This window comes from Mirounga angustirostris, unplaced genomic scaffold, assembly GCF_029215605.1.
Source record: "Mirounga angustirostris isolate CCGP_5_RB_7025 unplaced genomic scaffold, mMirAng1.0.hap1 SCAF_14, whole genome shotgun sequence".
Lineage (NCBI taxonomy): Eukaryota > Metazoa > Chordata > Mammalia > Carnivora > Phocidae > Mirounga > Mirounga angustirostris.
This window is the reverse complement of record NW_026991722.1, coordinates 36849387-36865788: the sequence shown is the minus strand read 5'-3', so window position 1 is coordinate 36865788 and position 16402 is coordinate 36849387. Positions and strand designations below refer to the sequence as shown.

The 16402-nt window shown below is 42.8% G+C and overlaps 1 protein-coding gene across 5 annotated transcripts in view; it reads left to right on the top strand.

Annotated features, from left to right (window-relative positions):
• The window catches only part of LOC123852653 (zinc finger protein 397), a 93330-nt gene that overhangs the window by 66966 nt on the left and 9962 nt on the right, over positions 1-16402 (top strand). For 2 of the 5 annotated variants that reach the window (XR_010407236.1, XR_010407240.1), the window contains one exon: positions 1465-2528. The exons of 1 other annotated variant lie outside the window; for it this stretch is intronic. The gene's annotated coding sequence lies outside the window, so the exon portion shown is untranslated. Of the gene's footprint in view, positions 1-1464; positions 2529-5319; positions 9727-16402 lie in introns of those variants that run through there. 2 more of the 5 variants (XR_010407237.1, XR_010407243.1) reach the window with 2 other exon arrangements.

The window sequence follows — 16402 nt, the reverse complement described above, 5'->3', positions numbered from 1 at the left end:
GAATACTTCATGACATGTGAAAATGGTAAGAATTTTAAAATGTCTGTGTCCATAAATAATTTTATTTGTTCACGGTTCATGCTACAATGGCAGAGTTGAGTCGTTTCAAAAGACACAATATGATCTGAAAAACCTAATATTTACTATCTGGCCCTTTAGAAAAAAAGCTGGCCAATATATGACCTACTAGGTCAACAAATCTTATTTCAATAATTAAAAGAGTCCAAACAAGAACCTGTCTAACTCAGTGTTTTCTAAATGCATTTGACCCTGGAACACATTATTTGCAACTCAGGACTGCTGGTCCTTGACCCACGTAGGTCTTAAAAGTAGGGACTGCTTTTCTGTTATCTGTTTAAAAATTTTTTAACAAAATGCTTTTTAGGAGTTATGTTTTTTAGTAGTTAAGAACGATCTTTTAAATGTTTAAGAACTCCCTGGACTTGGGGCACCTGGGAGGCTCAGTCGTTAAGCGTCTGCCTTTGGCTCAGGTCATGATCCCAGAGTCCTGGGATCCAGCCCCACACTGGGCTCTCTGCTCAGCAGGAAGCCTGCTTCTCCCTCTCCCACTCCTCCTGCTTGTATTCCCTCTCTCCCACGGTCTCTCTCTGTGAAATAAATAAATAAAATCTTAAAAAAAAAAAAAAAAGAACTCCCTGGACTTAAAATATATGTGAAAAAATATCCACCTGCTCAGTAACAGATTAATACTGAAAAAAACCTGGGGCGCCTGGGTGGCTCAGATGGTTAAGCGTCTGCCTTCGGCTCAGGTCATGATCCCAGGGTCCTGGGATCGAGTCCCGCACCGGGCTCTCTGCGCCTTGGGAGCCTGCTTCTCCCTCTGCCTCTCTCTCTCTGTCTCTCATGAATAAATAAATAAAAATCTTAAAAAAAAAAAAATACTGAAAAAAACCTAACCACTAGGTGCCATGCAATGCAAACACTATTCAGTCACCCACTACACCATAACTGCATTTAAATCTATAATGACCGGCATTAATCACGGCAAATTCAATGAAGAAAAGGCACTAGCATAACACCTTAACTTCTTGCAGAGGCCCAGAGTCATCATCTCACACTGGATGACTCAGTTTTCCCAGCTTCTACCTTCAGGAAACTTTGTGCTATTTCTGATCCTTTCCTTGTATTTGCACAGTCATGCCCATGCCATTGTTTACAACACACTAGGAATGAGCCATGCAGCTATTCAGTGTATCTATTTAGGGACCAGAATCTGAAAACCAAAGATTTCACACAACTTCCTGTAACCCTAACAAGACTAATTATCAGAAGACACCTTATCAGACAAGTAATGCAGACAGGTTTAATTACTCTGGAGTGTGGCGCCCTTTTAAATAGGGTTTAGCCAACAGATTCGTTAGTTCCTATTGAGGACCCTACCTTATCAAAGGCTCAATCATTCTACAGAAAAGAGATCTTTCTTCCTTTTATGTTCTCTTACAGCAGCCTGCTCGTGGGCCGTCAAGCAGGTGCAAGGAGGGCAGGCCCGCGGTCGCTACAGCGTTTGGGCGGGAAGCCGCGCGTCCCAGGTGATCTCGCCTCACTCCCGCGGAGTTCCCCTGCAAGCCCCGCCCCGCCCCGGCGTCCTCCAGCCCCCCTTCCCTGCACTCCCGCCGGCTGATTTCAGATGACCAAAGGCCACACTGCCCCAACAGCGTCGGGGCTACGGCACTTCCGCCCGCGTCCCGCGGAACTACAAGCCCCGGCAGCCCCTGCGCAAGGCCCGCCCTCTCCCACCTCCGCCCAAAACGAGTCCCAGAACCCTCCGCGAGACGCCAGGCCTCGAAATAGAACAAAACCGGCCGATGGGGGATGGGGAAAGGCGAGGGTCGCGGAGGACACAGGAGATGGAGGACTCTCCGACAGTGCGGAAAGCCCGATCTGGCCTTCCTTCTACACCAACCGCCCCCCAACTACTGGGCGCGGAGACCGCGGCCTGTCCTTCGCGCCTCCCGGGAAGCCAAGGCCCCCGCCAAGCTTCTTCGCTGATTCCTGCCAAGAGGTCCGCAGCCTCTTAGCCCAGCGTCCCCCTCACGCCCTTCCCCCCATTCTCGCGCAAACCTCCACCTCAGGATCCGCAGCAGCTTCGCTGTCCAAAGCAGACGCAGAAACGCCGCTCACAAACCGTTTCCCAGAAGCCCCCGGCGCGGACTGCTTCCGGTCTGCGGGTCCCAGGAGGCGGGGAGAGGCGAAGCCCCGCGTTGCCATGGAGATGCACTCCGGGAGGGGGAGGGGCGGCGCGACGACAATGACCGCTTTGAGGCTGCGCTTGGCCTCGCGCCACTCTGGATAGCCCAGAGTTCTGCGTTCCGCTTAAGAGACAGGGAAAAGAAAGAGAATTCTGCCACTAAGGTAGTCTCTACGGTTTCACAAGCCATCTGACAGGCATTATCTCATACGAAGCTCACAGTAACCCTCTGAAAGAAATAATAAAAGCGAGTATTTATGAGTGCTTACTGCATTGTACCAGCCACCCGTATTGTCATTTTCACAACAGGTCTATGATGGTAAGAACTTTTATTATTATCCTCATTTCCCAGGCGAGATAGATAACTGAGGCACAAGTAAATAACTTGCCCAGAGCTCATAACTAGTAAGGGGGAGAAAAGATTTGAAACCAAAGCATGACTCCCACTTTTGGCTCCCACACATGTTACGCAGCTTTATTTTGACCAAATTATCTGTCAGGGAAACAAGATGAGACTCTTAAGAGCTTTGGCAGTGATCTCAGTGAATTCGCAAAGTGCATGGTCATCTTCTGACTTCAGACTTGACATTTTATACCACAAAACAGCTGCTGAAGTTATCATTGGAAAAGTAAATCAGCCCACTTCATTCCCCTATTTAAAGGCCTTCAAAGGATCCCCACTGCCTTAAGTATGATGTAAAAACTCCTTACACTGGCCTGCAAAGCCCCCTGTGGTCTGTTCCCTGCCTCCCCACTCTGACCTCAGCTCTTAGGCTCAGTGTGACTCTGGATTCTTAGCCTCACTGGAAGTCTCTGCACCCTTCATAGCAGGGGAGAGTGATCTCATTTATTCATTTCCCTGTTCTGTGCTTTTTTTTTTTTTTTTTTTGTCTGTAAGTCCCATAAGGTCAAGGACCTTGTTTGTCTTGTACACCACAGTATCCCCACCTAGTCCTAGGATGCTGACTGGTACATAGAGAACTCAATAAATATTTGTTGAGTAAATGAATGAATGGTGGGCTTGTCACACTGCCCCTTTTGCTAGGTCACATGTCAGGCACCAGAAACCACACAAAAGAGCCCTGTTGTTTAAGGTCTGTGTTAGAAGTGCAGGTCCAGCCTTCCAGAAGCATTTCAAGATCCTCAGGCTCCGGCTTTCTGCTTCATTCAGGCCTTCATAAAGTGCCCCCAGCCTCTGCTGGATTCGTGAATGAGAGAGCTAGTGAGCAAGCTGCTGATGGTATAGCACTAATTTACCATCTGACCAGAACTTTGGTTCCCCAGAACTCCTGCTAACTCTGGTGCCTCTTCTCTCTTTCCTCGTTTAGGAGGCTACAAAATCCAGCCATTTCACTCTCCTGCTTGGCTACTGCCACCAAGCTGCTTGGCTGCTCTTCCCAACTTTTCCCTCTTTTGTGACCCTAAAGGCTAGCTCAAGGCATTTTTGTTTTATTTTGTTTTGCTTTGAGGTTTTACACCTAATGTTAGAAAACAAAAAAGATAAATAATATCAAACAAATAGTTGGGGACATTCAAAGTTGCAAAATTTTATAAAACTCTCTGCTTGGGATTTGTTTTATTATTCTTAATTCTAAGAGAGTAAATGGAAGCCACAATGAGGTTTCCCTAATTTATTCTTTTGAGGGCAGGGACCCACAGCACCCACTTTGAAACACCATCCTTCTGAGCCCCATTATGTGGGCTCTTTCCTGAATGGTGGCCCCTGTTGCCTTCTTAAAATTACAGTCAAGATAGGGCATCATGTTCCTCTGAGCAACCTGAGTGTAAGGAATAGCTCCATACCAGCGCTGGACAACCTTGCACATACCTACATAGGTCATGTAGGAGAGGTTCGAACTGCAGCTGATTTGGGTCTTGGCAGAACACCTTGTGATCCTCCCAGAATGTGAGAGCATGAGAGGCTTGTGAGGAGCTGCATTATAAGGCCATTTGCCACTCATGTCCCTGTCTTCCAAGGAGGCTGACAGTTCTTCATTTCTTCCTGGGTTGTGATGAGGGTGTCTGCCTCACCTGATACAACAGAGCATTAGCCCCTTAGCAACAAGCCATTCCACATCTCAAGTTGAAGTTATCTGACTCCTTTTGTTTTGGTGTTATCCTTTTGGTGTGAGACAATAGCTGGCACCTTCTGGCTACTCTTGGTTTCACTATGTAGGTACTGATCTGTCTAAATCTAAAAAAGGCTCATTGTTTCTTTACCAGCTAAATCTTTTGACCTTGCTTTGAAAGCATCTCATTCATTAAATAATGGTAAAAAACAAAAACCAGGTAGATACTACCTGGGTTCCAGAGACCTAGACATGACTACAATGAAGGCATGATTCCTTCTTTTAACATTACTGTCTTGTTTAGGAGATGAACAAAAAAACCCAAGTATTTATAAGGCAGTAGAGAAGTACTCCGGTAAAAGAAAAACAGAATGCCATGAGGAAGTGTGCTGAAGGGGAAGAGAGGCACCCAAAGATGGAAGAAGCAAAGTAAAAAAAAATTTCACATTGGAAGGAAAGCACAGCTCTTGGACTTGGTTTTAATCAGATTTCATCCAAGAATAATCATAATCTTTTCTAGCTTTTCTGTAACAATTATTTTGAAGCTCTCAGTCCTTCCCCTTGATTCAGAAGTATTTCTGTCTGGGCATTTAAAATACATTGGTTAAAGATTCTGTTTTAGCCAATAAGTGCACTGAACTAGGAGTCTTTTGATTGCAAGTAGCTAAAAGCCTGTGGCAGGCTTTGTTTACTCCCTATATAAAACACTCCAGGCACCTGGGTGGCTCAGTCAGCTAAGCATTGACCCTTGATTTCAGCTCAGGTCTTGATCTCAGGGTCCTGGGATGGAGCCCTTTTCTGGCTGCCCGCTCAGCAGGAAGTCGGCTTGTCTCCCTCTCCCTTCACCCCTCCCCCTGCTTGCTGGTGTGCACATTCATTTGTTCTTTCTCAAATACATCTTTAAAAAAAAAAATGTACTCCCCATTACTTCTAATATGTTCCCGATTTTTTTGATTGGAGGGGGCAACCCTGTGCCCAGGCACAGAGAGTAAGCTGTGATTAAACTAAGCCCTCCATGACCATTTTGTTTCTCTTTGCCAGATACTCACTTTGCCTCCCTGGCCGCTAGGAATGGCCATGTGATTCAGTTCTAGTCAATGAGATGTAAGAGGAAGTTGTTTGTGTCCCTCAAGAAATTTCTCTATTTCATGTAAGTTGTCAAATTTATTGGCATAAAGTTGTTCATACTACTTCCTTAATATCCTTTTAATGTCTATTGGATTAGTAGTGATGTCCCCTCTTTCATTCCTAAAATTGGTAATTTTTGGTTTGCTTTTCTTTATCAGTTTGCTTCTAATTCATCAATTTTACTAATTTTTCAAAGAATCAACTTTTGGCTTTGTTTATTTGCTCAATTATTTGTTGTCTATTTCATGGAGTTCTCCTTTTTTAAAACAATATACAATAAAATTGACTCTTGTTTTGGCATATAGCTTTATGAATTTTAATACATGTATAGATTTGTGAAACTACCACCAAAATCATAATGTAGAATAGTTCCATCATTCTATAAAACTTCCTCAGGCTGTACTCACAACTTTTCTACATCCCTAACCCGTAGCAACAACTAATTTATTATCCATCAAAATAATGTTGACTTTTCCAGAGTGTAACATAAATGGAATCATAAAGTATATAAACTTTTACATACCTTTCATTCAGCGTAATGCCTTTGAGATTCATCCATGTTATTGCATGTCTCCATTGTTCATTTCATTTTATTGCTGAGTAGTATTTTTCTGCAGCTATCGTAGTTTGTTTCCATTAAATTGCCTTTTCATCTTTTTTTTTTTTTTTAAGATTTTGTGTGTTTATTTGAGAGAGGGAGTGAATGAGAGAGATAGAGCATGAGCAGAGGGAGAGGGAGAAGCAGACTCCCCACTGAGCAGGGAGCCCAATGTGGAGCTCCATCCCAGGACTCAATCCCGGGACTCCGGGATCATGACCTGAGCCAAAGGCAGACGCTTAACTGACTGAGCCACCCAGGCCCCCTGCCTTTTCATCTTTTAAAAAAATTAATTGGCCATATTTCTGTGGGTCTATTTCCAAACTCTCTAGCCTATTATTCTGATCTATGTGTCTATCTCCTTGATAATACCATACCCTTGATTACTATAGCTTTATAACAGTTAAAAATCTGGTAGTGTGAATCCTCCAACTTTGTTTTTCTTTTTCAAAATTATTTCAAAGATTTAGTTCATTTAGCACTCCATACAACTTTTAGAATTAGTTGCCTATATCTACAAAAATACCGTACTGGAATTTCTATCAGAATTGCATTAAATCTATTGATCAATTTATGGACAATTGGCATGTTAATTATATTGAATCCATCAATCCCTAATACACTATATCTTGCCATTCATTTTGATCTTCTTTGATTTTTTAAATTTTTTAAAATTTTTTATTTTTAATTGAAGTATAGTTGACATACAATACTATATCAGTTTCATGTGTATAACATAGGGATTCAACAATTATATACATTATGAAATGCTCAGGGTCGCCTGGGTGGCTCAGTTGTTAAGCGTCTGCCTTCGGCTCAGGTCATGATCCCAGGATCCTGGATTCGAGCCCCACATTGGGCTCCCTGCTCAGCGGCAAGCCTGCTTCTCCCTCTCCCACTCCCTCTGCTTGTGTTCCTGCTGTCGCTATCTCTCTCTCTGTCAAATAAATAAATAAAACCTTAAAAAAAAAACAACACTATGAAACGCTCACTTTGATAAGTGTAGTTACCAGCTGGTATCACACAAAGTTATTATGATAGTATTGACTATATTTCCAGTGCTTGATTTTCTTTGATTTTATTCATTAGCACTTTGTAGAATTCAATGTACAAATCCTGCCCATGTTTTGTTCAATTTATTCCTGAGTGTAACTAGTTTTTGGAGCTATTTAAAATGATATATTAGGGCGCCTGGGTGGCTCAGTTGGTTAAGCGACTGCCTTCGGCTCAGGTCATGATCCTGGAGTCCCGGGATCGAGTCCCACATCGGGCTCCCTGCTCGGCAGGGGGTCTGCTTCTCCCTCTGCCCTCTTCCCTCTCGTGCTCTCTGTCTCTCATTCTCTCTCTCTCAAATAAATAAATTAATTAATTAAAAAAATGGAATAAAATGATATATTAAAGTATCTAGTTGTACATTGCCAGTATTTAAAATATACAGCTGACCCTTGAACACATGTGTTCGAACTGTGTGGATCTCCTTTTATGGGGATTTTTTATATGTATAAATACAGCACAGTACTGCAAATGTATTTTCTCTTCCCTATGATTTTCTTAATACCATTTTTTCTCTAGCTTACTTTATTGTAAGAATACAGTATATAATATATATACAAAATATGTGTTAATTGACTATATTATAGGTAATGCTTCTGGTCAAAAGTAGGCTCAGGTCATGATCCCGGAGATCTGGGATTGAGTCCCGCATTGGGCTCCCGGCTCAGCGGGGAGCCTGCTTCTCCCTCTGACCCTCTCCCTTCTCATGGTGTTTCTCTCTCACTCGCTCTCTAATAAATAAATAAATAAATAAATAAATAAATAAATAAATAAATAAATAAATAAATAAATAAATAAATAAAATCTTAAAAAAAAAAAGTAGGCTATTAGTAGTTAAGTTTTGGGGGAGTCAAAAATTATATATGGATTTTTGACTGTGCAGAAGGTTTGGTGCCCCAAGCCCCACATTGTTCAAGGGTCAACTGCAATTGATTTTTGTGTATTGACTTTTATCCTACAACCTTGACAAACCCCTGTATTAATCAGGGTTCTCCAGAGAAACAGAAGCAAAGGGTATATAACATATATATAAAGAGATTTATTAGAGGAATGGGCTCATGCAGTTATGGAGGCTGAGAAGTCCCACAGTCTGCTGTCTGCAAACTGGAGAACCAGAAACCCTGGTGATATAATTCAGTCTGGTTGCTGTCCCAGAGGCAGGAGAATATGGATGTCTCAGGTAAAGCAAAGAGAGCAAAATTGCCCTTCCTTTGCCTTTTAGTTCTGTTTAGGCTCTTAAGGGATTGGATGATACCCACCTGTATTGGTGAGGATGAACTTCTTTCTTCAGTCTACTGATTTAAATGCTAATCTCTTCTGAAGATACCTTTACAGACATACCCAGAAATAATGTTTTATCAGCTCTCTGGGCATCCCTTAACCCAGTCAAGTTGACACATAAATTAACCATCACAACTCCATTAGAAGCTTTTTTATAGATTCAGTGGAATTTTCTATGTGGATAATCATGTTATCTACAAAAAGGGAAAGTTTATTTCTTAATTTCCAAACTATATTACCTTTCCTTTTCTTGCTTTATTGCACTGGTTAGGACTTCCAATACAATGTTGAGTAGGAATGGAAAGACTGGACATACTTTCTTTGTTCCCAGTCATAGAGGGGGAAGGGATTCAGTCTTTCATAACTGAATATGATATTGACTCTAGGGTTTTTGTTTTGTTTTGTATAAGACTTTATTTTTTTTAGAGCAGTTTTAGGTTTACAACATTGAGAGGGAGGTTGGAGAGATTTCCCATATACCTTCAGCCCCCATACATGCATAGCCTTCCCCATCATCAACATCACTCATCAGAATGGTACATATTTTACCAAGGATGAACCTATATTGACACATCATAATCACCCAAAGTCCATGTTCTACCTTAGAGTTCACTCTTTGTATTATACATTCTATGGGTTTGGACAAGTGATTAATGACATACATCCATTATTATGATATCATACAGAGTTTTTTTTTTTTTTTAAAGATTTTATTTATTTATTTGACAGAGAGAGACACAGCGAGAGAGGGAACACAAGTAGGGGGAGTGGGAGAGGGAGAAGCAGGCTTCCCGCGGAGCAGGGAGCCCGATGCGGGGCTCGATCCCAGGACCCTGGGATCATGACCTGAGCCGAAGGCAGACGCTTAACCGACTGAGCCACCCAGGTGCCCCTCATACAGAGTTTTTAAAAAATATTTTATTATTTCAGAGAGAGGGAGAGCACAGAGGGAGAGTGAAAGGGAGAAGCAGACTCTCCGCTGAGCAGAGAGCCAGATGTGGGACTCAATACCAGAACCCCGAGATCATGACCTGAATCAGGCAGACACTTAATTGACTGAGCCACCCAGGCGCCCTCATATGGAGTATTTTAACTGCTCTAAAAATCCTCTGTGCTTTGCCTATTTCATCTCCCCCAGCCCCAGGCAACTACTGATCTTTTTGTCTTCATAGTTTTGCCTTTTCCAGGAAGTCCACTATATAGCGGAATCATACAGTATGCAGTCTTTACAGATTGACTTCTTTCACTTAGTAACATGCACTTAAGGTTTCTCCATGTCTCTTCATGGCTTGATAGCTCATTTCTTTTTAGCACTGAATAATATTCCATTGTCTGTATGTACCACAGTTGATGCATCCTTTGAAAACCTCCTGAAGGACATCTTGGTTGCTTGCAAGTTTTGGCAATTATGAATAAAGCTGCTATAAATATCTGTGTACGAGTTTTTGTGTGAATGTACATTTTCAGCTCCTTTGGGTAAATACTAAGGGCATGATTGCCAAATCATAGGGTGAGTGTGTGTTTGGTTTTGTAAGAAACTGCCAAAATGTCTCCCAAAGTGCCCGACCATTTTGCATTCCCACCAGCAACGAATGAGTTCCTGTTGCTCCATATCTTTGGCAGCATTTGGTGTTGTTAATGTTTCACATTTTGGCCTTTCTAATTGGTGTGTGGTGAACTCTAGGTTTTTAACAGATGCACTTTATCAGTATGGGGAAGTTACCTTCTATTTGTAACATAAATGGATGATGAATTTTGTCAAGTACTTTTTCTGCGTCAGTTGATATGACCACAGGGTTTTTCCTTTTGAAACTGCTCATCTGGTAGATTACTTTGATTTTTGAATACTGGGCCAACCTTATAGTCCTGGGATAAACCCCACTTGGTCCAGGTGTTTTATTCTTTTTATACATTGCTGAATTCAATTTGGTAGTATTTGTTGGGGACTTTTGCGCCTACGTTCATTAAGAATTTTGTTTTTCAATCTGCTAGTCCCAGTGTTGTTTAAATTGGGTAATTTCCGTTGATCTATATAAGTGACTATTTCCTCTGTCATTTGATTTCTTCTACCGAGCTCATCCAGGGAATATTTTACTTTGGTTGTGTTCTTTTTCAGCTATAAAATTTCCATTTGTGTCTTCTTTATATCTTTGATTTCTTTCCTGATGTTTCCTCTTTCCATTCATTCACCCTTACTTCTTAAGCATGGTTATAATACCCGATTTAAAGTCTTTTTCTGACAGTTTTAACATGTGTGTCATTTAGGCAGTGACATAATTTGATTTTCTTTTTCCTTGCAAATTGAGATGTTCCTGGTTCTTCCTATGCCTAATAATTCTGCATTCTATCTCACACATTTTGATACTAGGTTATCAGATTCTGGGTATCCTTTTAAACCCTAAACAGAAAGTTGATCTGTTTTAGCAGGCAGTTGCCCCAGGTAGGGTCCGGCCACAAGTTCTGGGTGGGCTGTGGTTCCAAAGTCAGTTCAATTTTCTAACATTTCCAGTCCTTTGTGCATGCCACCTGGTGGCCAGTCTGGATCTGGGGAAGTAGTCTACCCTGGAGCTCAGTTCTCAATGCCTGTGCCCTGCTCTTTAGGGTCAGATCCATGCATGTGCACTTTAGAGGTGAGCAGAGGTGTTCAGACATTACTTTTAGGGATTACACTTGATCTTTCTACTCTTTGCAATAAACTCAACATTTTCTGGCTCCCCGAGGCCTCCGCTAGTAGTCTTCCAGCTAGAAAGCTCGGGCTTTCGTTTCCTTGCTCTGCTGTTGACTTCTCTCAACTACATTTGCACCCTGCTCAGTCAGTGATAGGACACAGAAGAAAAGCCACGGGGATTGGCACCATGCTCTTGGAATCACAGCTCCTCTTATCAGAGCTAAGGGTTCCCCTCCCTCTGAGTTTGAGGTGACTTCCCTGGGACCCCTGCCTTTGCTGTGTTACTGCTGCTGCCATGGCCGTAGTGTTGCCTAGAGGTTGTGGTAGGAGAGAAGTCGAATGAAGAAAAAAGATATGGGACTGGAGTGCCTGGGTGGCTCAGTCAGTTAAGCGTCTGACTCTTGATTTCAGCTTGGGTGGTGATCTCAGGGTTGTGAGATCGAGTCCTGGGGGGCTCAGTCAGTTAAGCGTCTGACTCTTGATTTCAGCTTGGGTGGTGATCTCAGGGTTGTGAGATCGAGTCCTGGGGGGCTCAGTCAGTTAAGCGTCTGACTCTTGATTTCAGCTTGGGTGGTGATCTCAGGGTTGTGAGATCGAGTCCTGGGGGGCTCAGTCAGTTAAGTGTCTGACTCCTGATTTCGGCTTGGGTGGTGATCTCAGGGTTGTGAGATCAAGCTCCGTGTTGGACTCCACACTGGGCATGGAACCTGCTTAAGATTCTCTAGCTCCCTCTCCCTCTTCCCCTCTCCCACCTCACTCTCTCTTAAAAAAAAAAAAGAAAGGGATTTCCCCCATTCTTTCTGACCCTTAGGAGCCCTTTTCCTACAGCTTAAGCCAGACACAGAATATTTCTCTTGGAGTTCTTCCTGTTCTCTCTCTGTGTGCACTTCTGGGTTTCCCGCTAGGAGGCGGAGTCTAGGCTAGGAGATACCAAGAAGGAAAAAAGGGTAAATTCAAAGCAGTTCCGTGGAACTTCAAATTCTAGTTGTCTTCCCCAATCTGCTGGTTATTATTTACTTTGAGGAGCCCTCAGGGAGCTGCTTCATTCACTCTGTCCAGCATTCTGTGGGAATCTCTCTGTGGAGAGAGATAGAGTGGAATGTGCTTACTCTACCTTCCTGGAACCAGAGCTTCTGTTTTATTTTTATCATTGTGTCCCTTCTACTTACTTTGGTTTTAAACTCCTCTTTAACTTTTTCCCCCAGATTCTTTTTTTTTTTTTTTTTTGCCCCAGATTCTTAAGGTGGATAATTAGGTCACTGATTTTAAACGTTTCTTCTTTTCTAGTGTAAGTATTTCAAGGAACGGAACATCAGGACTTGAGTCCCGCTTCTCCGTAGGTTTCTTAGCTCCTTCCTCCATGGGTCAGCTTCATCTGTCAGCTGTTGCAGCATTCCCTGCCACCATAGCCAGTCACGGCAACATCTGGACATAGAAACGTATCATCTCTTCTATGTCTCCTTTTTAGAGGAAGCAGACTTTTCCTGGAAACCATAAAACAGGTTTCCCCTCATGTCTCATTGACCCAGATTAGGTGATATGCTCGTTCCTTTTTTTTTTTTAAGATTTTATTTATTTGAGAGACAGAGAGAGAGAGCATGAGCACGGAGAGAGGCAGATGAAGAGGGAGAAGCTGACTCCTGTTGAGCAGGGATCCCGATGCGGGGCTCGATCCCAGGACCCTGGGATCATGACCTGAGCCAAAGGCAGATGCTGAACCGACTGAGCCAAGCACCCCGATATGCCCATTCCTAAATCGAAATCACTTGCAGGTGGAAGAGGATTACCATAACTGGCTTAGATTAATCATTTGGAGTCGAATGGATATTGAGAGGTCAAACTGTAAAACCACTTAGGTGACAAGCCTGCTAATAGGCAATGAATAAAAGCAAAGTCTAATGGATTAATCCCATTCTGATGCAGCCCCATGACCCGTCCAAATGGTGATATTCCACCTGGCGTCCTGACAACTCCTGCAGTACACTGGAGGCAGCCAAGAGTCAGGAAAAGATAACAGATGTCTACCCGGCTGATCATTAGCTCGGACACTAAAGTTCCCACACATTGCCAGCCAATGTCATTCTAGCCTCTGAATAAAAATAATCCTTCAGCTGAAGACAAGCTAGTTAATCTGAGCTAAATTCAAGTTCAAGTAAGATTAAGAAACCCAAATAATAAGCTACATCCTTTAGGTAAAATTTCAGGAATCAATAATTAATTTAGCATATAGTGTTATACAAGGAAATACCTTTTTTTAAAAAAAAAGTAGGCTCCACACACAGTGTGGAGACCAACATGGGGCTTGAATTCACAATCCTGAGATCAAGACCTGAGCTGAGATCAGTAGTCGGTGGCTTAGCCGACTGAGCCACCCAGGGGCCCCACAAGGAAATACTTTGTATTCAAGATGGAAATTACAACTAATTTTAATATTATTTACTAGCTGTCCAGGATCTGTCACGCATATAGTCCATCCAAATCTAGGGCTGCTGGTATAGTCTCATCACTGCCCACCCTCAATGTTAGTGGCAAAGAGAACATATTTGGGCTCACATTTAGTCGGTGCTTTCACCGAACACTTGTCTGGATTTTATCTTACAGACCCTCTGCCTTTTTACAACATTCATTCCATAGGGTTTTTGCTTCTACTTTTGCTAGAATATAAACCTTATTAGGGCAGGGATTATATAAAAGTAATTTCCTGGGGCGCCTGGGTGGCTCAGTTGGTTAAGCGACTGCCTTCGGCTCAGGTCATGATCCTGGAGTCCCTGGATCGAGTCCTGCATTGGGCTCCCTGCTCGGCGAGGAGCCTGCTTCTCCCTCTAACCCTCCCCCCTCTCATGTACTCTCTCTCTCTCTCTCATTCTCGCTCTCTCAAATAAATAAATAAAATTATTTTTTAAAAAAAGTAATTTCCTTCTTGTTTCCTTCAATGCTTTTGGTTTTTGTTTTTATTTTTTAAATTTTTTTATTTTTTTAAAGATTTTATTTATTTATTTGACAGAGAGAGACAGAGCACAAGCAGGGGGAGCAGCAGAGGGAGAGGGAGAAGCAGGCTCTCCGATGCGGGGCTTGATCCCAGGACCCTGGGATCATGACCTGAGCCGAAGGCAGACGCTTAACCACTGAGCCACCCAGGCGCCCCTTGTTTTTTGTTTTTAAAGATTTTGTTTATTTATTTATTTGAGAGAGAGAGAATGAGAGAGAGAGATACAGCACATGAGAGTGGGGAGGGTCAGAGGGAGAAGCAGACTCCCCACTGAGCAGGGAGCCCGATGTGGGACTCGATCCCGGGACTCCAGGATCATGACCTGAGGTGAAGGCGTCGCTTAACCAACTGAGCCACCCAGGCGCCCTCAATGCTTTTAATTGTGGCAAAATATACATAAAATTTACCATTTTAACCATTTTCAAAAATATTTATTCATTTAGAGAGAGCATGAGTGGGGGGAAGGGCAGAAGGAGAGGGGGGCATCTCAAGCAGACCCCACGCTGAGCGCAGAGCCCAACGCAGGGCTTGATCTCACGACCCCAAGATCATGACCCAAGCCAAAATCAAGAGTCCGATGCTTAACCAACTGAGCCACCCAGGCGCCCCATACCATTTTAACCATTTTTAAATGTGTAATTCGGTATTATTAAATACATTCATAATGTTGTGCAACCATCACACTACACATTTCCAGAACTGTTTCTGTAACAAAGAAACTCTGTACTCATTAACTCCTCATTCCTCTCTTCCCCCAGCCCTGGTAACCACTAGTCTATTTTGTTTCTATAATTTGCCATTCTAGGTACCTTATATAAATGGAATCATACAATATTTCTCTTTTTGTGTTTCACTTATTTTACTTAGCATAATGTTTTCAACTTTCATCCACGTTGTAGAATTATCAGAATTTCATTGCTTTTTAAGGGCAAATGACATCCATTGTATGTATATATCTCATTTTGCTTCTCTGTTGATCTATTAATGAAAACTTGGTTATTTCCACCTTTTGGCTATTGTGAATAATACTGCTATGAAAAAGGGTGTAAAAGTATCTGTCTGAGTCCCTGATTTCAGTTCTTTTGGATAATATACCTAGGAGTGGAATTGCTGGATCATTTGGTAGTTCTATGTTCAGCTTTTTGAGGAGCCATCAAATTGGTTTCCACAGAGGCTACACCATTTTACATTCCCATCAGCAATGCACAAGTGTTTCGATTTCTCCACATCCTTGCCAACATTTGTTATTTTTCTATTTTTTTAAAGATTTTATTTATTTGAGAGAGAGAGAGAGAGAGAGAGAGAGAGCATGAGCATGGAGAGAGGCAGATGAAGAAAGAGAAGCTGACTCCCAATGAGTAGGGATCCCAATGCGGGGCTCAATCCTAGGACCGTGGCATCATGATCTGAACTGAAGGCAGACACTTACCTGACTGAGCCACCCAGGCGCCCCTTATTCCACAAGTATTTAAGTGCCTATTATGGGTCAGGTACTGTGCCAGATGCTTCAGAAACACCAGTAAATGGGTCAGTTCATACTTTCAAGAAACATAAAATAGCGGTGTCAACACAGAAGCAGATATAAGTGCCCGTTTGGTGGGGTAAAAAGTTATCACAATTCTTCTCAAACATGCAAAGGAAAATGGTGCTAATTTCTTAATAACTGATATTTTTGCTTCTTGAATTCCCACTCTGTTGGGTGGGTGGTGAAAGAATGTAATTATTCAGTCCATTTTCAGTTCAACTCCCTAACATGGCTATTTCCTGCTCTGCCCTTTTTCTGCCATCTGGATATCTGGAGAGGGGGCTTACATTCGCCTAGGTGAGGTGGTGCTATGGACTGGGTCTCAGATGGGCTTGCTGTCCTTCTGTTCTGGTCTCTAGTCTTCACAGGTGGTCGGCCGGGTGCTTGCTCACCACACCTATGGCAATCAGTGATTTGTTTTTTTGGCTAGGCTGGAGGCCAGTATCTTTTCCTTCATTTGTCATCTCTACATCGGTTCTAGCCACCCTCTAAGGTGTGACTGAGACTCCTAGCTGATCCTGGGCCTGCTGGGTCCGGCAGCTGTTAGCTGTTAAGATCCACAAAGTTACTTTGTGCAATGGTCCCAACTCTCCAGCTGGTGCAATCAGTTCTTTTCCAGAGTCCCCACTGAGCATGGAGAACTGCTATAGATCTTCTAAGTCATATGTCAGCTGGTAGAGGCCCTTTGCCTAACACTGCATTGCCATTTTTAGAATAGTCCAGTGTTGGAAAACAGGAATTCTGTTGAGCAATTGCCCTCCCAATGCACTCAAGAGAAAGTGGGCCGAGCACGTTCCCCTTTCAAGTTCTCTCCCAATCCCCTCTGGCATTTCTGCAGGGATTGGGTGCAGAGGTAAAGGGACACCTGTGTCTGATCTTCTC